The sequence below is a fragment of the Talpa occidentalis genome, unplaced genomic scaffold (assembly GCF_014898055.3).
Source record: "Talpa occidentalis isolate TD23 unplaced genomic scaffold, MPIMG_talOcc4v2.1 talOcc4.16, whole genome shotgun sequence".
NCBI classification, from domain to species: Eukaryota; Metazoa; Chordata; class Mammalia; order Eulipotyphla; family Talpidae; genus Talpa; species Talpa occidentalis.
Genome location: NW_023601653.1, coordinates 43929764 through 43953520, shown reverse-complemented (window position 1 = coordinate 43953520; position 23757 = coordinate 43929764). Strand labels below are relative to the sequence as shown.

Sequence of the window (23757 nt, the reverse complement as noted above, 5' to 3'; positions counted from 1 at the left end):
CACCTTCCCTGGAAAAACAAAATTAATAACTGGAGTAATCATTTTTGTCTTCTGTCTAGGTATCTGATAATAATTAAATCTCTTCTTCACATCACTGAGAGATAACCTAGTCACCATAAAATAAATTTTAAGGAAATTAGTATTTTTACCTAGTAAAAAAAGCCATTTTTAGAGCAAAATCCCCAGAGTAATAAACTTCTGTTTACCTGGAAAGAATGTAAGTGGTACTGAAAGAGCATTTTAATAATAATATATTTGTAGTAATGCATATTAGAAGTGATTTGTATATGCTACTTAAATCTTTGCTATAAAGTTACCTTTTAAATAAATTTACTTACATTTTTAAAAATCGTATTTTAAAAAATGTATTAAATGGCATGAGATATGACAAGAGTCGTGAAATTACGAAGATAACGAAGTTTGGGAAATATCAGTTTAGAAAATGAAATTAGAATGCTAGTAGTGAAAGACTGATGCCAAAATAGTTTGAATTTTCATATAAATTTGTTTTGTTTGAAGTCCTGATATCATGTTTTTTCATAGAATAATAATGTTAAAGTACTGTGAATAAAGAAACCATGAAATCTTCAACAAAGTCTATGATACTACTCATCAAATACTTTAAAAATCAAATGCTATGAAGACAGAAATGACTCCAATTACATTAATATAAAAACATAATGTACTGAGGAATAAATTTGACAAAGGACATACAAAACTTGTGTACTGAGAACTAGAAATACAACATTGAGGGAAATTAAAGACATAAAAATATAAAAAGATAGCCTTAGTTCATGACTGGGAAAACAATATTTTTAAGATGCATTATTACCCAAATCACTCTACAGATGCAAAGCAATTCTTGGGAGAATTCCAGCGACTTTATTCAAAATGATTCTTTTTTTTTTTCCCAAGCTAATTCTAACCTACATTTCCCATTTGAAAATAAGTTTTGAACATCTCTCTATAAAAAGATATATATTTACAATTAATGTTAGTGGCTACCTAGAATTCCACTATTGTTCTACCACAACATATTTCATCAATTCTTCTTTGGTAGAAATTTGTGTAGTTTAGATTTTCTTTAACAATTATTATTGTGATTTAACAATTCACCTCAGACATAAATCTTTGAACAGCTGCCCAGTTATTCCTTTTTAAAATCTTTCTGGAAAACAAATTGCCCATCAAAAGTTGAACGTTTGATACATGTTAGCAATGGCCATCTGAATTGTTTCCCCATATTGAAAACCAAAGGTGTCTTCGCCCCAGAGATAATGTTCTAAAAATGAACATATTGGAAATGGTATGGTGATATCATTTGGCCATGGAAGAAAACAAGACAAATAAACTTGAAAGGAAGTTTATTATATTACAGGTTTCAGAGTGAAGATCACCTCGTGCAGCATATGGTCAAAGGAGAAAGCATTAGTGGCTACTGGAGGCAGGAAGGGGTGAAAGGAAATCCAGGCCAGAGCCTCTATTGGGACTTCCACGGAAACAGTAAGAAGTACACACAATTTATATTCTTAAATGTATTCTTTATGAGGATGGAAAATATTTAGATAAGTAAATCTAACTGATTTGTGATGAAAGTACTGGGTGCATTGGTTGTAAAGAGGAAGGAGATTTCATACAGTCTATGGTTTTAGGGAGCATCTTACTAAAAAGAGATGTTTAAACTGAGATCCTTAAGACTAGTGGTTTGAGGCAAAGATCAACAGCTGGGACTACATCAAATTAAAGAGCTTCTGCACAGCAAAAGAGACAATAACCAAAACAAAGAGAAACCCCACCGACTGGGAGAAAATTTTTGCACCCAACACCAATGATAAAGGACTGATCACAAAAATCTACAAAGAGCTGATGAGACTCAACAACAACAAAGAAAATAATTCAGTCAAAAAATGGGCAGAAGAGCTAAAAAGAAACTTCTCTGAAGAGGAAATACAAATGGCCACCAGGCATATGAAAAAATGTTCAACGTCACTTGCAATCAGGGACATGCAAATCAAAACTACAATGAGATACCATCTCATAGCAGTGAGAATGGCACATATTAAAAAAACTAGCAACAACAAATGTTGGCGAGGATGTGGAGAGAAAGGAACTCTCCTGCACTGCTGGTGGGAGTGCAAACTGGTCCAACCACTATGGAAAGCTGTGTGGAGATTCCTCAACCTAGTTAAGATAGAGCTTCCATATGATCCAGCAATTCCACTCCTAGGTATTTACCCAAAGGACACAGAAACATTAATTCCAAAGAGCACCTGCACCCCTATGTTTATAGCAGGACTATTTACAATAGCGAAGCAATGAAAACAACCCAAATGCCCAAAAATAGATGACTGGATCAAGAAGATGTGGTACATATACACCATGGAATATTACTCAGCATTCAAAAAAGATAAACACATGCAATTTGCAGCAACATGGATGGAGCTAGAAGGGATCATGCTCAGCGAAATAAGCCAGAAAGAAAAAGAAAAATACTGGATGGTCTCATTCATAACAGGAATCTAGAAAACCTAAATAAGGAACCAGGAAAAAGAATAACTATAAGAAAGAAAAAATCAAAATCAACAAACAACTGTGAACCAGAGACACTCTTGGGGGTTGAAGGAGGGATTGGAGTCAAAATAGGGGTTGCAATTGTATGGGGAATATAAAAATAAAAAAAGAGTAGGGGTTTGGGGGCCTCCCAGGTGGTGCAGCAGGTTGAGCGCAGTGCTGTGAAGCTGTCCGCAGCCTCTGTAGCATGGGTTTGATTGCCGGCCAGCCAGGGAGATACCCACATGGCATGGCAGACTCTCCTGCCTCTCCTGCTGCTCCACTCAGCAGTGTATTTCAGTCTGTCTGCCTGTTCTGCTCCCTACTCTTTCTTTGGTGAATCCTCTCACCCTCTCATGCCACTGGCCTGAACCCCAGTTCTTGTATAAATAAAAATAAATCTTTAAAAAAAAAGAGTAGGGCTTTTGCAGGAAAACTGAGTTTCAGGAAGAGTGATAACAGTATACTTGACACAGCAACAAAGCAGAATCTATCATCCTGGAGGAAATAAATGAATTTGAGTAAGGCTTCAGCATACCTGGGACAGATAAAGGACTGGCACCGTTAACATGTGAAAATTCTTTTAATCCAATAAGAAAACGTCGAACATATCAGTAAAAGCTAAGAGTTCACCAAGACAAATACAAATATGCAATATTTTAAATGTTACATATCATTAATAATGAAGAGTATGATTTTTAAAAAATGAAGAAACATTTTAAAATTGTTTTGCCAGTTATGCCAGCAATCTATAATTGGCAAGAGGCATTTTGGACAATAGCACATGGTGATTAAGACTTCTGTTAGATCCAAACTGCCTAAATACAAAACCTGCCTCTCTCACCACCTGCTTGATATTTGGTAAATTACTCTAAGCTCAGTTTCCGTATCTGTAAACTAGAACTAATACCACCTCAAAAAGTTATTATGACGTGAGGATTAAACATGTTTCAAGTGATTAGGGCAGCACCAGGTACAAAGTGAGTGCCTATTAATTCACAAGTATGCCCAGTGATTTTATATGCACTATATCTGTATACTAAATCCTAATAGATATTTTGGATTATTTCCATTGGCTGACCTAGTCTGACAGCACCACAATGCTAGCTTACTTATCTAATTCATATTAACATAATATATATTTTTGTTGGTCTAATGTTAATATATTAAACGATATGTTAAAAAAAGTTTTCTAGTTTTTTCTTTTAAAATACATTCCTATCTTTTGCATGATCATTTTTCTAAATGCACTTTAAAATTTCTTTTTTAATCTTCAAATTCCAAGGTAAAATGCTCTATAAACGAGGTTTGGAATTGCATGTAACTATCAATAAACATGGAAAGAAATGATATCTGACAATATTGAGTCTTCCTGCCCATGCACATGCACTTTCCCTGTGTTTATTTCCCTGTGTTTTATCCTCCCACAGAAATTAATGCAAACACAATATAGTTTTGTAATTTTATACACATACACCATGCAAGAACAAGCTTTATGTGTGTGCATGTGTGTATTTCTAGGTATGTATACATACATATACATACAAATATAATGTACTTATGAAACAAATTCTATTAGAAATTCCAAAGCATTTATTTCAAAAATCTTAAATAATAAGTGTATTACTTCCAAAAAGACTCCACTGAACACTCCAAAAAATATTTATTTAAAAATGTATATTTAAGGGACTCTCTAGTGACGCAAGGGGTTAAGACGCAAGCTTTGAAGATGTCCGCAGCCTCTGCAGCACAAGTTTGATGCCCAGCCAGCCAGGGAGCAACCCACATGGCACAGCAGACCTCTCTTGACTCTTCCGCTGCTCCCCTCAGCAGTGTACTTTGGTCAATCCGCCTGTTATGTTCCCCACTTGTCTCTGGTGAATCCTCTCACCCCCAATAGCTCTGGCCTGTACCCCAGCTCTTGTATGCATAAAAAAATAAATCTTTTAAAAAATAAATAAAAATTTAAAAAATAATAAAATTGTATATTTATCCAAAGTTAATATCATTCAAAATTAAGCTGTATTTATTAACAATCTATAAAATGCCAAGAAATTGTTTTTAAGTAAAAACATTGCTTACTAAATTGGCAAAACTATAGACATTCACACACACATACCACACCTATTTTTTCATCTCATTTATGATATATGGATATAGTCATGAGATTTTCATGACATTTGGATTTCTTATTTTCTACTTTTTTATTTGGTTATACTGCATAATCAATGCATATAAGATGAATGAACACTTTTTAACAGTGTTATTTACAAAAGAAACATTTGTCATGAATCATCCACCTTCCACATGCTTTCTTGTGATGTCTTGTTAGAAAGAAAACAAATGAGCACTTTCCAGGGCCCAGCACAGGGACTGCATGAGACTCTGCAGGAATAGTCTGATGCCTGGGCACAGAGCACAGCTTCTGATCTGTGATAAAACAAATCCTGTGCTTTCCCCAAAACAGTCTCGGAAGTCAAAAAGGGACACCAAATCAATGGCCAAAACCCCACAAAGCCCATCTGAAACAACTCTGTGGATGAACCAGAGGCGAACTGACCATGAAATTAAAGACACTTCCAGAGCTTCTCACTCACACAGGTCACTGCCAAGACCCCAAAGTGTCACATGGCCATTTGTTTAAAGCTTGTAAAGCTATTCTGTATTTTTATCCTTAAAGAACTCTCTCCCCCACTCCATGTTAGGTACCACTAATCCTAAATCCATATTGCTCTTCGAAATATTCTTTTCATTTTTTGGAGATTTGTTTTCTACTCGATGTAAAGGGATGCATTCCCTCGGATTTGTCAGCACTTTGTTGCTCTTGGGTATCTGCATCCTGTTACCCTGGTAAACAAAAGTAAGAAAGACCAGAGGATGAGTAGCTTCAAACTCATTTAAGCTTCTAAGTAGAGGGCCTCCCTGGTGGTGCAAGGGGTTAAGCACGGCGCTATGAAGTAATCCACAGCCTCTGTAGCATGAGTTCAGTCACCAGCCATCACCAGGCGGCCAGAAGGAAACCCACATGGTGAAGCAGACATCTCCTGTCTCGCCTGCTGCTCCCCTCAGCAGTGTATTTCAGTCCAGCTGCTTGTTCTGCTCCCTGCTTTGTCTCTGGTGAATCCTCTCACCCGCCCTCCCCCACTCCCGCATCTCTGGCCTGTAACCCACTCTTGTATGCATAAATAAATAAATCTTTAAAAAAAAAACTTCTAAGTAAAAATAGAAAAGAACAGTGAAGGTAGAAGCCTTATTTTATTGCACAGAATGCTAATGGTCAACAGATAATACTTGTGTTCTGCAAAATGCATACCGACATTACAAATCCCTGCCTGTGCTAGAGAGAGAGATCAAGAAAGCCCTCTTTGTATTATCATCTGCTCTTACTTTATTTATTTATTGTTTTTGCATACAAGAACTGAAGTGTAGGCCAGAGGTGTGGGGGGTGAGGGGATTCACCAGAGACAGAGTGGGGCCCTTGTTTTAAAACACAGCTGTTCCAAAGGCAAAGCAAGGAAGGGAGTGGGCAGCAGAGGCCTCAAAGATTTATTCTGTAAATGTTTACTTTTTCCTAATTCTCTTTGGTGCTAGAAAAACTAGTCTTAACTTCTAATAAATGATGCTCGTCAGAATTACTAGTTCATCTGATTTTTTTCTATCAATTGCCCTGTTGCTTCCTCCTTTTTTTTCCCCACATGTGGAAAGCATGTGAAAATGTAGGAGTATAAAATCACTAAATACTGCTGTACTAAAAACCTTCATTTTAAGTTCAGATAATTTTGAGCAATTCATGTCCTTTTATACTTGACATGGTTTGGAAAATAGACAATTAGAAGTTATAGCTAATGTCTTATTATTACTATTTGCTCATTTTATTCTATGCTTTATTCCCAGTATATTGAATTTGTAAAGTTGACAAAAATACATGATAGGTTATAATATGTAAAACTATTGTGATTTTTGTAGTAAAAAATTGCAATTATGATCTTGTACTATTATCCTACTTTTCTAGTTTGGTTTTATCTGACTGTTTTATTTGTCTGTATCCCACATATAAGTAACACTGTATGGTGTCTTTCTCTTCCAGACTGATTTCACTCAGCATTATAATTTCTAGTTCTATCCTTGTTGCTGCAAGTGCAAATTGTAAGTTTATCATTTTTGATAGCCAAATAGCATTCCATTATATATATGTGTATATATATATATATATATATATATATATATATATACACACACACACACACACTTGCGTGTATATATCACAACTTCTAATCCATTTGTCATCTGTTTTGGAGCATTTAGGCTGTTTCCACATATTGACTTTTGTAAACAATGCTGAAATGAACATGGGAGTGCAAGTTTCCTTCAAATTAGTGTTTTTGTATTCTTTACACAAAAGAATGTTTTAATTGTTAAAACATTTAATTTTTAATGTTTTAATTGTTTTAATAAATTTGTAGTATAGTTTGAAAACACCTGTTCCTCCTCCTTTTCTTGGTCCAATTTTCCCTTCCTGTCTTTTATAATGTTGGTGAACAGCCAATTTGCACCATGGGTAGACCTGGCCAAACAAAACAGGAGGAATTTCGTTCCTGACCATATCTTCCCTACCAGCATTACACTACCCATTTTGGAATTTTACTTAAGACAAACAAATTGCTTTCTAACTAAACCATTGCTATTTGAGGTTTCTGTTACTAGCCTTTGCCCATTGCCATAACTAATACACCACAGTGTACTAGCTAACTTCCTTGGATATTGGTGTCAAATACTAAAATCCCCTATGTATGTCCTATGAAAATTTTTATAATCACTTTTTACAAGATTTTTTATAATCACTATTTACAAGATTTTTAATGGTAATTAATCAATGTATCTGATATCAAACAATGCATACCTGAATTTACTTATACCACATACAGAAAAAGTGGCAAACATATTCTGTAGACTATGTAACAACTTCCTCAAATTTGTACTGGGAAGTTAAACTCTATACATGACTTTCCAATCACATATGAGCTTTTAAAGTCACTTTGTTTTCAATTGACCAATAATGTAGCCCTGACATAACTTTGAGTAAGAAAATCATAGATATAGGAATAAATAAAATAGATCCAAAAATAATTCATGAAAAATAAATATTGGGCCTCCCCTGGTGGCGCAGCAGTTGAGCGCTGGGCTGCAAAGCTGCCTGCAGCCTCTGCAGCGCTGGTTCCATCCCCAGCTGCCGGCAAGGGTCCCACATGGCGTGCAGATCTCTCCTGCCGCACCTGCTGCTCCCCTCAGCAGTGTACTTCGGTCCTTCTGCCTGCTCTGCTCCCCGCTCTGGCTCTGGTGAATTCTCTCACCCTCCCGCACTTCTGACTATACCCAGTGCTTGTATAAATAAATAAATAAATATTTTAATAAATAAATATTATGGTTAGTAGAACCATTCATTTATTCACTAAACATTTATTAAATGTATGTATTATTTTCCCAACTGACTTTTTCATACACATATAAATAAGACAAGTCTCTGCCAAGGCACTACATTTTCATATTTAAGGAGAAACAATTGCTTCATTATTGTACTGCCAATACTTATAGTTTCACCTTCATGACCTGTAATTAAAAATAAATCAGCTTCAGCATGTTCTGCTGATAGACTGAGATAAAGTGTAGTATAGTGATGCTGTCTTAACTACTCAGATTCAGCTACTGAATCTGATATCCCAATGTGCTGAGGCTGGTCTTCAACTAGCACTGGCTCCCCATGCTCCTTCAGATGTGTCCTTGGACTGGAAAACTAAGAGTAGACAGACCCTAAACAACGTTTGTGTGCTGATTTCCTACCTGTCACAAGGACAAAGAACACTCAGAGGAAAGTGAAGGACACTCAGCTCCTCTCTGGATTTGCAATTGAACTTGAAAAATGCTGCAAAATCATCTTGTTGAAACCTAGAAGCTCTCAGGACAAAGGAGGAAGAACCTCATCTAAATGGTCTCCAAGAGGAGGGCTCGTGCATGACCTTATAAGGAGAGGAGATAAAGATTTCGTCAGATTAGAGAATGACCCTACAACATGGAGAACTCAAGGGAGCAGGCATTCCTCTGTCAGAAGCAGTTGTACCAGTACAGCTCATGCTAGAAGAGCTTCTCCTGAGGCCCGCCATGATGGAGCACCAGGTGGTCCACACAGGACAGCAGCTCTTCCAGTGCCTCAGTGTGAGAACACCTTCTGGTATAAAGGCACATGGAGGGGGCATATGGGTTTGCACAACAGAGAGACTCTATTTTCCTGCCAGGAGTGTGGCAAGGTCTTCCTCGATGAACACAGGCTCACCATGCACCTCAGGGTACACACAGGGGAGAGGCCTTTCCAATGCCTAGAGTGGGGGCCCTGCTTCATCAGGATTTCTTCCTTGAAGCTCCACCAGAGGATGATGTGTCAGAATAAGCCATTCCCCCCTGGGTAATCAAGACCTTGACCCCCTCAGTCTGTAGGTCAGGCCACAGAGAGTGGGGGCAGCTAGCTCTATCAACTCTGGCCCAGGCAGGAGGAAGGATTCGCACAACACTGACTTCAGGCACCATGGCCTGATGGCTAGCTGGCTGGGCATGATAACTACTTGACAAGGTTTCCAAAAATGGCAAAAAGTAGCCAAAGAGGCATCTCCCCTCTATTGTCCTGAAAAGCAAGGCCTGCGATCAGGAAGCAGCCTATCACCAGTACTGCTGTGTCTCCAAACATTGTTATTGCTACATCTGCTATTACTATTTCCGAGGTTTTGTCAGGGAGGTGGTAGAAGAAACACTGGATGTGTGTGAGAAATGGGTAGAAATGCCACCTCTACAACCCAAACATTGGAGGTTAGAGTGGAAGGAGCAAATCACCAATTCAAAGCATAAAAAAACCATCTTCTTCTAAATGAAAGCTGGTACTGAAGGAAAAAGTACCAGCACCTGACTGCCATCTCAAAAGACTTCCTGCTCAGATGCTTCAGTGTCTCAGTCCTCCACGGATTTCATAAAGTTTTTAATGTCTGTCTCAGAACTGATATCCATCACACCCAGAAGGCATACAGCTTGACTCATACTTGCTTTGACTAAATATTGGGGCCTCTTTAGTGCATTTTGAGGCATTTAACTGTTTCTTGGCCAAATGGAAGGAGAAAAGTGCCTTCATCTTCTGGACAAGGGAGTTGCTTTCAGAAAGAAAACATTTTCTAGAAAGATTTGATGTGCTGAAACCTGAAGTTGCTTTGATTTAGGTTTTTCCTTACATCTGCTTTTTAGTGGATGAAACAAGCCGAAACATTTCACTTATGGTCCTGTACCACGGACACGGTGGAAATAGTGGAATCATTTGTCCCTGTAAACATTTAAGATTCTCCTATGGATTTTGGTGAGTGATCATTAAATTGTTTCAACTTACCAAAAACATGCTGATTTGTCTTGTGCCTTCCAAAGGATCATGCTTAATCTATATTATCATTATTGGGAACTGAGATAAGATGTTTCATTTCAATTGTGAGAATATGGAATGTTGCACTTTAGGTGCTAAGCCTGGTAGTCAAACTTTAGAAGGAAAAACCATGAACCGAAGAGACTGGGTTACTTTAGATTATAACGGCATTTTCAGTGCTTCTATAGAAAAAATATAGAGATAGATAGTGTCTTAAACTCCTCTATCAACACACAGAGAGACTCATCTTTTACACATTCTGAGCCACCCATTGATGCCAAAACAAGCTTATTTGTCTTGATACAAGGTTATAGTCTTGATGTATTATATTGATAAAGGATTATGAACCAGAGTATTCATAAAAATTTCTTTCTTACCAAAATTTTGCCAGTGCCTGAATACCATTTAACTAAAACAAAATAAAGTCTAGTTTTTTATTTTGATTGATTGATTGATTGAGAGTTATTTTTTAAATCAAGCCATGTGGAGCTAAATTCTAGCGTGAACTCTAATGATATGTATGTAATTATTAGCAGATAAATCTCTACTCATTCTGCTGTAGCAAGCATAGAAAGCAATGAAATTTGAATAAGTGATACATAGGAAATAATACTATAAGAAAATCAATAGAGCAAAATTCCTAAAAGGAAGAAGAAAGAGACAAAGAAATCTGAAGTAAAGGGGTAAAATTACAAATGGGCTTTTGGACAAGCTGTAAGTACTCCAGGCAATGAAGGATGATTGAAAACTTGAATTAAAAACAGATTCAACCAACAAGAAACATATTTTGTAAGGGAGGACAGATGTAATGGCTTGAGGGGAAGAAAGGAAGTAAGTGATGGAGCAGTGGACATGAAAGAAGGACTCAACAACACAGTCACAAAAAGGTGAATAGGAGATGAGGATGGGAATTACAAAATGTGTAGAGACAGACTTTGCAAGCCAAGCAAGAACTTTCAAATTAATTTCTGTGTTCAGCCAGACATGATGAAACAGTAACTGATATAACCCTCTTCTGTTTTTAAAATTCTTGAGGTAATTGGAGATGTTTGTAGGAAAACAAATAGGAAGAACGTCTAGGAAATTAAAAATGGTACATGAGTAAACCAAAGTAGGAAAATATTTCAAGAAATATTTCAGAGTCATCAATTAATACCTTCAGAATGTAAAGTACTGTGTGTAGTTGATTGGCCTTGGGTTTAAGCCTTGCTCCACCTTTAGCAAAATCAGTTACACATGCTCTTATTCTTTGAGTAAAAGGATCTTCATCTATAAAGTGAGGATTATGACATATTCAATAGACTATATCGGGATTAAACCCATTAAATTGTGCTGATGTGCCATATAAATGATGATTATTATTTTTGCAAAAGTAGGAACCAATGTTTAGAGTATTTTTAAGCAAAAGAGAAACTACTTAGAGAAGTTGAAGCCACAGGGAAGCAGGGATTCAGCCAAATAATCCAACTAAAGAGTATGTGGTTCTAAAATACTGGGAGATACTGCCTCAGTGTCTGATTTCAGGATCTTAGAATCTAGTTGAGGGGTAACTATGTGTAATGCTGAAGAGACAACAACAACAAATTATCCAGAGGAACCCAAGATCCATGTTAGATGAGTTTTAGAGAAAGGGAGGTTGACACTGGAAAATTCTTAGAAGACATCCTGGGTGAGAAATTACTTGGGTCAAAACAAGGCATAAGAATAGAAGAAAACACCAAAATAACAAGGTTAATGATATAAATCATAGTAATCTTCAGATTACTTAGTCCATTTATGCTAGAGAAAGAACCCAAAATTAAAATGATGTAAAATTTTTAAGTGATGTTTAATTTGAAACACTGTACTGTAGTCTGTTAAGTATGATATAGCATTATATATTTTTACAAAATGACATACCTTTGTGTAAAAACATCGCTTAAAGATGCTAACCATCATCTCAGCCTCCAGTGAGTCTTAGTTTCTTGCTGGTGGAGGATCTCACAAAAGTATTGTTGACTGCTGGTGGTTGCTAAAGTTTGGGGTGGTTGTGGCAATTTGTTAAAATAAGACAATAGGAAGTTTGCCTCATTGATTGACTCCCTTTCACAAAAGATTTCTCTGTGGCATGTGATGTTGTGTGATAGTATTTTATCCAGATTTATAAAATGCTATCAACCTTAGACTGTTATATTTGCCAGCATGTCTCAATCTATATGGGATCCCATGTCCCAGCAGGTGTAAAGGGAAAAGAGGGTCAATATTTGAAGGCTGGAAGGTCTGAAAGTGGCATGCATTATTTTCCTGACATTTTATCAATAAGAAGCTAGCCACGTGGTCATCCCTAATGTACTGGCCAGTGTCCTCCAGAGATACAGAAACAGCAGGATATGCATAAATAGATAGAAAGAGATTTATTATGAGGGATTGGTTCACACAGTTATGGAGATTGATGTAACATCTGCAAGTTGGAGACCCAGAAAAGCCAGTAGGGTTGCTCAGGTCCAAGTCCCAGGGAAGTCAAAAACCCTGTCAAACAAGAAGGGTTTTTTGTATCCTTTTACATCCTAGCTATTAACCAATCAACATGTTGGTTTATGAATTTCTTCATGTATGTGTGTGTTTAAATATTCAAAATGTTGACTTGTGTCCACAGCCGTAGTCACGCCACCATTGCTGCTTTTTTTAAAAAAAGATTTATTTATATTGGGCCTCCTTTGTGGTGCAGCAGGTTGAGCGCAGCGCTGTGAAGCTGTCCCCAGCCTCTGCAGTGAGGGTTCAATTCCCGGCCAACCAGGGAGATACCCACATCATGCAGCAGACCTCTCCTGTCTCACCCGCTGCTCCCCTCAGCAGTGTGTTTCAGTAGATCTACCTGTTCTGCTCCCTGCTCTGTCTCTGGTGAATTCTCTCACCCTCCCACATCTCTGGCCTATACCCCAGTTCTTATATAAATATTTTTTTAAAAAGATTTATTTATATATGCATGCAAGAGCTGGAGTGCAGGCCAGAGATGAGGGGATGAGAGTATTCACCAGAGACAGAGCGGGGAGCAGAACAGGCAGATCAACTGAAATACACTGCTGAGGGGAGCAGCGGGCGAGACAGAAGAGGTCTGCAGTGCCATGCTGGCCACCTCCCTGGCTGTTGATCGAACTAGTGCTGCAGTGCCTACGGACAGATTCATAGTGCTGTGTCTTAACCCCTTGCGCCACCAGGGAGTCCCTACCATTGCTTTTAAAGCCAGAACATGGTACCCTCTCTGGCTTGCTGAGCGTCAGTCAAAGGACAAGAGGGGTAAGTAAGGAGGTTTCTGTTCCTTTACTCAAGCAAAGCTGATGCAGGCAAATCAACCCCTAAATCAACTAGCAGCAAACTCTGCTGGCAAGAGGGAGCCCTCTAGGAGGGGTGAGGAAAGCAGGTAGTGTCGGTGTGGTATTGTGGTGCTCCCTGAAATTAGACAATATGAAAAGTTCGCAGAACTTCTCTGATTTGTAAGCTTTCCTTCCAGCCTCTGGTGTGAGAAACTGCTAGGACTTCCAAACAGAGCTGGGCAAGTTAGGACCACTTGGTTGGCCTTTTTGGATACACCAATCTAAGCTAAAATAATAAGAATTTATTTAAAAGAATACACCATCTGGTATGTTTTCCTTGCCTTATGTAGAACAGTTATGCTAAAAGATAACCAGTGAGAACCGCATACGTGGAAAACATGCTTAAGAGCCCATTGTGATGAGAAAGATTTCATTTTCAAAAAAATTCTCTTCTTCTTGGTGTTGGTAGTTCTGGATATTAGCCATTTCTTCCCCCATGGGGTCAAAAGGTACCTAACTGTATTGATTGCAAGTGGAAAAATAGGGGCCAGAAATCAGCAATTGGCTGTTGTTCCATTTTAATTTGAGTGTGAATTTCTGCTATAAATGCGGGACATAGAGCATTAATGTGGGTCGAAAGTTTGCAGTAAACAAGTTCCAGCAGTTCAAATTTATCACCATTATAAATAAAACTTTAAATTTTTCTGGAGAATTCCAGCATTTGGATTTTTTTTAAAACAAGTAAATGTCTTCTTGATGACAACAGCAAAAATCTTCAAAATGTTAAATCTTCAAGTAGTTCAGAGATTTTGATTTTGTTCTCCTTAGCCTCTTTATTCTTTATTATTTGCACCTTTATGGTATTTTTCTCATTGTCATTTATGCTTGTTTGAGTTTCATTTCTCTGATGGTTTTTCTTGAAATCTGTGGTCTCAGGTTTCATTTTCTCAGTTCCTTCTTATGTTCTCTTTTTTTTTCTTTTCTTCAAAGTTTTCTTTCATAGAAATGGTAGCTTTATCAAAAAAAAAAAGTGTATCTCAAGTTTGAGCTTCTTTATGTCCACCTTCGTGTAGCCTGTTGATAAATGTTGCTGCCCACATCCATGCATTCATCTTATTTTATTACTCTTTATTATAGGAGCTAAAATTCCTAGACCAGCTATTAGCAGGACATTCTCAGTTAGCGGGAGAGACCAATATAATCTCTTGTGATTTGTCAAAGTATATCTGTTCTATTTTCTTTTTAATATTTATTGCACTGGGATGCAGGCTAGAGGTGCAGGGGTGAGAGGACTCATCAGAGACAGAGTGGGGAGCGGAACTCTGAATTGACTGAAACACACTGCTGAGGGGAGCAGCAGGCGAGACAGAAGAGGTCTGCTGCACCCTATGTGGGTCAACTCCCTGGCCCGAGCTTGAACTCAAGCCATGGAGGTGAGAGCACCAGACTGAACCCTCCGCCACCAGGGAGGTCCTGTGTTCTGTTTTCTGCGAATGTAGCAGCATGTCATTGTTTGAGTTGTTTGGTTAGGCCCCAAGCCAGGTTCAGTAGGACTTTTTTTTTTTAAGATTTATTTATTTATTTAATTTGTTTTTTTGTCTATTTATTTATTTATACGGGCACTGGGTACAGTCAGAAGCGCGGGAGGGTAAGGGAATTCACCAGAGCCAGAGCAGGGAACAGAACAGACAGACTGACAAAGTACACTGCTGAGGGGAGCAGCGGATGCAGCAGGAGAGGTCTGCGCACCATGTGGGACCCTCGCCAGTGGCCGGGGATCGAACAGGTATTGCAGAGGCTACGGGCAGATTTGCAGCCCAGCGCTCAACAGCTGCGCCACCAGGAGAGGCCCTCAGCAGGACTTTTGCTACCTGCCTTGCAAACTCAATTTCTCATTCCTTTGCAAACAAGAGACATGACTTTTTCTCTTTGGGTTTGGCCCCTCAACTTTAGAAAAATATTTTTTGCTGATTTTGAGATTTGCTGTTTTGCAAACTTCTTGCCACTTTTTTCCTACTTTCTACCATGCAACTTGGTTTTTTACCCTTAATCTGTTCTTGCTAATTTGCTCTTACATCTACTATGAGTTTGCTCTATGTATTGTTCACAGTTTCTAAAAAACAATATTTTTTTTTCCTTTTTGCTTTTGTGGTATTCAAGCAGGGGCGTGGGGGGCGGAATACCACTTGCGTACAGTAATCAATTCGGAAGTCACATGAGGGTATTTGGACAGAGATAAGACATTATTTTATCTACTCTCTCAGACGACAGTAAAGTCATTATTAGCAGTAACCAAGAACTTAAAATGTAAAGTTCTCCAATTTGTCTTATTAAAAAACACATGTGAACTATTTTCCAATAATTCCTGCTAAGAGAAATTCTATTCAGCTGCAATTACTAGGGCTATTCAACTGATTATCCAAATATTCTACTTGATTTGTCATATGGAAAGTAACTCCATGGTAAAATAAGCATTTCAACACTCCAGAAATAGGCAGAGAAAGTTGTAGGCTAACCCAAAGCTTTTCTAAGAGCATTAAGATAAAATACCAAAGAGGGTAAGATGAGGTAGGAGGGGGGGTGAGTACATGGTTAGATTTCATTGTGAAATTAGAGTAGGCCTTGAAGTCCAAAACTGGCTCCCTGGGGGTTTTCTTTTGGGAACATAACTAACCATCAGTACAAAGGTCACAGAAGTATCTCATGAAGGCAACCGCTTATGGCTGCTTTTGGCTATGGAACTGATCAAGTCAGTTGTCAAATGCAAACTGAGAGCAAAGAGAAAAGAAAACACACGTCAGGAAATTACACGGACAGTCCTATTTACAAACATTATATTTTCTAAATTTTTTTGTCTTTAATCTAGCCTTAAAATGCATAATGATTGAGGATGATAAAATTTTTCTCCGCATTCTTCCCATGTTCTCTCTGGCTTGTTTTAATGTCGTGTTCCCAAGCTTTTTCCCTCACATTTAAAAAATGATATCTGTTTCATACTAAAGCAGATTTAGGGGTATAAGTGAAAAAAGATACCTTTCTTTATGTAATTATAAGAAAAGCACTAAAGACAACATTGAATATTGAATTTGAGTAAAGTTTAAAAATAAAGTATTATAAACATTTCAATGAGAATTTAAGCTTGCTTTGTTCAGCATCATGTTTTAATAATGGGTTTAGTGTGTGAAATGGTTAAATACCTTTCCTGGTCAAAACTAATGAGTAATAGAATAGGAGATAAATTTTTTGTGACAGTGGTTAGAAAATAGTAAATGTTCTACAAAATATAAATTGTGTGGGAAAAATTTAAATCTTGGGTTTACCATCATTCACCATTTACAATGGTTAAAATAACATTTGAAGAAACCAGCAAATCTTCCTATTCTTTGTGAAAAAAAAAAAAAAAACAGAATTCTGAAAACAGAATTCAGCTTTCCGCTCCTGGTTGGACAGGCAGCACCTCTCCTTGTGCGGGACCAGCCCCCAAGACACCTCGTGACACCCCGTGAAGGTCATTGTGAACAGATTGGGCACCTGGCACTGGAGCTGCTTTCAACTCCAGCAAATGAGATATTGTTACTATCAATGACCCCTTCGTGGACCTCAACTACATGGTCTATATGACTCCGCCCAGGGCAAGTTCAATGCACAGTCACGGCTGAGGACAGGAAGCTTGGCATCAATGTCTAGTGCATCTGTATCTTCCAGGAGTGAGGTACGCCAACATCAAATGGGAAGATGATTCTCTTGTAGAGTCCACTGGTGTCTTCTACCCTGGAGTAGGCTGGGACTCACTTGGAGGGTGGAGCCAAAATGGTGGTCATCATCTCTGCCCCTTCGCAGTTGCCCCCATGTTTGAGATGGGCTTGAACCATGGGACTATGACAACCCCCTCAAGTTGGATAGAAATGCCTTCTGTATCACCAACTGCTTGGTCCCTTGGCCAAGGTCATCCATGACAACTTTAGCATCATGGAGGGACTGATGACCACAATTCAGGCCATCATTGCCACCCAGAAGTCCATTGACTATGGCCCCTCTGGGGAGTCGTGGTGATGGTCGAGGGGCTGCTTAGAACATCATCCCTGTCTATTGTCACTGCCTGGGCTGTGGACAATGTCCTCCCTGAGTTGAGCAAGAAGCTGTCCAGTGCCGTGTCCCCACCCCCAATGTATCTGAACTGCCTTGTGGAGAAAGCTGCTGAATACAATGACATCAAGAAAGTGTTGAAGTGGGCATCACGGGGTTCTCTCAAGGACATCCTGGGCTACACTGAGGACCAGGTTGTGTCCTGCGATTTTAACAGTGATTCCTGGTCTTCCACCTTGAATGCTGGAGCTGTCACTGCCCTCAGTTACCAACTTGTCCAGCTCATCTCCTAGTATGATGATGAAGTTGGCTACAGCAACAGGGTGGTGGACCCCCATGGTCCACATGGCCTCCAAGGAGTAAGAGCCCCACACTACCAGCCCCAGAGAGAAAAGAAGAGGAAGAGGGGTGCCCTCAGTTGTGGGGCAGTCCTTCCCCACTCACCCATGCTGAGAATCCCTGGACCTGTCACAGTTCCATCCCAGACCCCTGGAGAAAGGGTGGGTGTAGGGAGCTGCCTTGTCATGTACCGTCAATAAAGCACACTATCCCCAGTCCCCCCCAAAAATGATTCTTATATTTAATCAAATTTTCTTTTATCAAGCATAACAAACTAACTATGAGATTCTAATTTGCAAGACATGCATTGCTAGAACAATCATCCAGCATTTAGTTCCAACACTAAAATACATATCAGCCTTAGAGGAAAATCTCATATGTGAAGAGATCTGGGTCTTCTTCCTTCTGGACCTATCCTCCTCCAGCTCTTTGCCAGCCACATGGTCTAAATAAAATCAGTTATTTCCCAGAGGCACTGATTGATGAATTAAGTTCATAAAGGAACTCTTAGAATAAGTATTCAGTAAAATCAGATTAAAAAATCATTCTCAATATAACACTTGCCTTATGACAATACAGTATAGCAGTATTACATGTTAGGAAACTGGAAGTTAAAAAACAATCTTATTTACAAATATTTTTTATGGGTTTCCTTATAGACTATTTCCCTACTACATTTAAAGAGCAAATTCAAAAATGTGTGTTTGGGTGCTGTGTGTGTGTGCATGTGTGTGTGTGTGTATTATCCTAAACCCCAATATAGCAAAGAAAAAAATAAAATAGTTTTTATAATTGAATTATTTGTTTCAGCAGAGATGAAAGGATTATTTACCTATTTAGCAGTTTCCCCAATTAAAAGATGTTTTGTAATATATGTTTTGCTTTAATTTTTTTTGGTATAACAATATAAACGTTCATAAGATATATGGGACATTTCAACAATATTTTTAAAGCATAAACTCAGGTAACCAAACCCAGACAATAAAACAGTCTGAAAATGGAAATTTGCACTCCAAATTCATACTGAAACAGAGATACGAAAGTCTTTAACAAAATATAAGCAAATAATATGGATGATCTCAGAAACAGTATTGAGTGAAAGACACAGACCAACGTAAACATGCATGATCCACATGAAGCTCAAAATATGCACACGTATATTATTTAGAGATGAATAGATGGGTGGTAAAGCTATATCAAAATACAGTGAGTGATGAGATAGTAGAGACATACACAAGAGTTATGAGAACACAGATTTCAGACAACATACACATTTTTTTAATTCAGTGAGCTTTTCTTTTTTATTGAACTTTATTTTCTTACATTGTTTTCATTTTCTTCTATCTTACAAATATTTTGTACAGTATTTGATTTCTCTGCTCATGTGAAGTCCCTAAAAAAATCTCCTACTACCACATTACCCAAGAACCATCACCACAGTCCCTTGTGTTCGTCCCTCCTCTATTTTGATCCACTCCCCTGCTAGATGCCTCAGATCTAGTTTGCTGCAAGTTTTGTCTCTTTAATTTTTTTTTAATCCTTTGTTTGGTTTCCCTATATTCCTCCTATAAGTGAGACCATCCAGTATTTTTTTTTCCTTCTGACTTATTTCACCAAGCATCATCCCTTTTAGTTCTATCCATGTTGCTGTGAATGACATGAGTTTATCTTTTTTGATTGCTGAGTAGTATTCCATTGTAGTATTAGTATCAGTATTAGTATTAGTATTAATATCAGTATTAGTATTAGTATTCCATTGTAGAATTCCAAGAAGACCACATCTTTTCTATCCATTCATATGTTTGGGGACATTTAGGTTATTTCCATATTTAGCTATTGTAAATAATGTTGCGATAAACGAAGGCATGCAAGTATCCTTTCGAATTAATGGTTTTGTGTCCTTTGGGTAGATTCCTAGGAGTGGAATTACTGGATCAGTGGAGTCGCTGGATCCATTTTAGTAATTTAAGGAAACTCCATACAGCTTTCCATAGTGGTTGGTCCAGTTTGCATTCACACTAGCAGTGCAAGATGGTTCCTTTTTCTCCAAAACCTCGCCAACATTTCAGACAACACATTTAACCTTAGCAGAGAAGACATTCTGCCAACAGGAATCACAACTGGAGGAGATTTCTACTTTTAGGAAATAACTGATATGAGTATACAAAACATTAAAGAATGGAGTCAGGCACTTAGAAGATTATCACAATAATCAAAATGAGAGAGGATATGTGTATAAAACTCAGTTATGAAATGCTTCACTATGAAATTAAAGTCTTCTTTTCCAAAGCATAAATTCAATATTCTTTGAATTTAGAATAAATATTGGATCCTAAATGTAAAAACTGTTTTATTATTTATATACTATAAAAACTTCATAGATATCCCTTAAAATGTTGCATGGAAAAATAAAGTCAATTTCCTTTCGAAAAATCATATGCAGTTTAAAAAAATACATTTAATTATAACCTTAGGAAGTCATAAAGGTTATTTATAGTCTTCATATCCCATTTTCAGAAAAGATGACTAATCCTATATAACCAGGATGGGGTGGAAACAATAACCAGCTAAGATTAAAACCCTACTGAGGTGTAAAATTCAAAATCCTGAGTTAAGCTGTCAAAAAAAATGCCAGTAAATCTTGTCAGAAATGGACAACTTGGGATAGAAGCAAAAACAATTGCGTCCCTAACCCTCTCCTCTCCTCTGCTGGCCCCTCAGTTAAGGAGTGACCAGTTCTTCGATAGCTTCCCTTTAAAACACACTGCTGATGGGCATATCAAATGATACAACCACTCTGGGGAAGTTTGGCCGTTTCTTATAAAACTAACTGCTCTTCCTTTACAACCCCACAACTGTACTCCTGGGCACTTATCCCAGGGAAATGAGAACCTATGTTCACAGGAAAATATATATACACAAATGTTTATAGTAGCTTTATTTCTAATAGTCCACAAGTGGAAACCACCCAGATGGCCACGTAAATGGAGCCAACTGAGGCACATCTGTCCTACAGACTAGCCTGTTTTTCAGCAGTAAGAAGCCACAAGCGATTGATACACACAAAATCTTGGACATATGCTGAGTGAAAAAGTCATTATGATGAGTGAAAAAGTCATTCAAACTGTGACATATTGCATGACTCCAATTTTGTAACTTTCTCAAAATGTAAAAATTATCAAGACAGAGAACATATTAATGGTTGTCTTGGGCTAGGACGGGGAGAGAAGGGATGTGTGCTGTCTTCATGGTGATGGAATGGAATTGTATCTTGATTGCTGTAGTGATTACTGTAGAAATCTTTCCATGTGATAAAGCAATGAATTACACATACATATCACAACAATGTCTCAGCATTCTGATTTTGATAATTTATATATCTATAGCTATTAGGGGAAATGGCTGAGGTGTACATCGGCCCTCTATACTATGTTCGCAATTTTCTGTGTATCTATAATTATTTCAAAATAAAAAGTTATAACATTTAAAAAATAAAAATAATCACCTTTCTCTTAACTCCATGATTAAATTTTTATTCATAATGGATTTTATTTTTCTATTAGAAATGAGTTTGGTATTTATTAAGGAAGCTGGTCATGGTCAGATGCAATTTAATATATTGCATATTTTATAATCTTTTTCAATGTCTAAATTTAAGTGATTTCATGGCTACCCTGACTTCTTTCCATGAGTATAATTTTTCTTTAATAAGACAGATTCTATGCACACAGGCAGATTAATTAGTTCTTGTCATAAAGTTGATGAGAAAATGAATTGCTTAAGAAGATTAGAGTAATTTTCTTTACTTAAAGGTATTCCTGATGACCCACACTAAAATTATACAAGATTAACTCCATTAACACCCATTTCCCATTCTTTAAACTAGTAGCTTTCTAGAAAGCAGCATTTAGACAGATTACTTCAAAGCATATTTTAAGAGATCTCAGCATGCTTAGAAATGCTAACAGAAGTATAATTTAAGGATTCAGGAATGGGTGCTGAAAGGTTAAACAACATATTATTGGCCATATAGTGAGTCGGAAGTGAAACAGAAAGAAACTGCTTTGTTTTCTCTTTACCACTTAGTCTACATCTTTTTTGTGGATATCATTTCAAATCAAATTATATCTTAAAAGATATAACACTGTTAATCCCTCAAAGGCAGGGACATGATCTGATTTATTTTCATCTTTCCCCTAACGCTTTCTAGAGTGCCTTTAACTTAGGAGCACTCAAATATTTATTGATTATTATGTCATATATTTGGCATTGCTTTGTTACCTACCAAAATTATGTATAGCAGAAGGGCTTGGGGAGGGGGGGAAACAGATTAAAACAGCACCATATGACATCAAGCTATCTCTAAATCAGAGTCTTTTGAATTTAAGTAAAATCTGTAGTACAGGCACTCAACTTTAAATATATGCACTGTGATCAGTACTATTAAAATGTACAATGCACAGATTTCTTTTTTGGTAGCCTGTTGGTATGAGCCACCACAACCATTCTGAACAGATAATCATAATCCACCAATCCCCTTACTTTATGTTCTCTAAACTTTAAAGTATCCTCTGAGATCTTTTAAAATAACAAAATTAATAAGCAAATGTTCTTGTTTTAAAATTCAAGTTTTTAGAAATAGAGAAAAAACCTAAAAAGTCCTATTTTCCTTCCTCCCCAGTATCTTCTTCCAAACTCTTTGCCAATACTTACGTTAATGCAAGAAAACTTTATGGGGGTTTCATTTTCTTTTTTATCTCTTACTTGTAGTTTCCAGATAGATAATATTGGGGAACACTGACCTGCAAAGTTCTTAAAGATCTTAATTTGAACAAACTGCTGAATTCCAAAATTTAGAAATAGTTATATCTTTTTATCAAAAAAAAAATCTAAAAGTGTGCTGAGGTACAACTACTTTATGCTAAGAGCACATCAGAACTTAGAGGAAAGTTTTTACTCATTCTAAGGCAAAACTTTCATTAGAGAACACAGTAAAGTAATATGAACTATAATAGCGCTAATAGTTATTAAGAATTTATCAGGTGCTAGACACTATTATTGATGTTTCATAGTATTTCCTAAATATAAATCCCTAGCAGTGAAATTTTCAGATATGGAATGTGATCTACCTCTGTTCTACCTCTGGATGAAAAGTTACTTATCCAGGAAGCACAATCAAGTTCAACCATGTATCATCTTGTTTGACCTTGATTAGGTCAGTTGATAAACCACTCAGATATTTTCTCATCTGCAAAAACAGAGAAAATTCTACCTACTTTGGGTGTATTTATAGATTAAAAGGAAAGAAACAGAAGTACCTCATGCAATAGACAATAAAAAAGTTTACTTGGATCAAAGTTACACAACTTTCATTTTACTACAATTCACAAAAGCCTGGTGTTTTCATCATAATAAAAAAGATCTCGTTTTATGATACTGATCCTGAGGCATTGTTGCTCAGTTTCAAGGTTCAAGTGAACCCTGAAAGTTAAGACTAACTTGAAGGTTCTCCTTCTGACAGTTTGAAATATCCCAGAAAACAAATAGAAACAGAGATGACCTGGTGAGAATTTGGTCCAAAGTCAAGTCCTTAAATTGAATAAATAAATAAATAATAACATGTCAAGTATTCTTTGTTTTCAGAATAATTTTCCATATGAACAATGTCTGAATACATATTACAGTTATTTGAAATACGTTTAGTGATTCTTTGCTCAATCAACCAACTTATTATTAAATAAATAAATAAATAAATCTAAAATTATAGTGCCATCTGCAGGCAAAGAAAATATCAACACTTTAATGCCCCATATTTTTAATTCCTAGTCAACATTTTAAAAAACTCTAGGATTTTATAATATACATATTAGAAATGTACATAAAGTTACAATGCCATATTGTTCAATAAAAATAAATATTTATAAAATTCATTTTCTGATTACATATATAGGTATAATTTATCATATAAGATACTTCTCAATTCCTTTTACTACCCAACAGCATCATTTTATTTTCAAACACATTAAAATAATAAAGGTT

At 37.0% G+C, this 23757-nt stretch overlaps 1 pseudogene; it reads left to right on the top strand.

Annotated features, from left to right (window-relative positions):
* Nucleotides 1-8604: 8604 nt before the first annotated feature.
* Nucleotides 8605-17918, top strand: LOC119246947 (glyceraldehyde-3-phosphate dehydrogenase-like; annotated as a pseudogene).
* The last annotated feature ends 5839 nt before the right edge of the window (nt 17919-23757 follow it).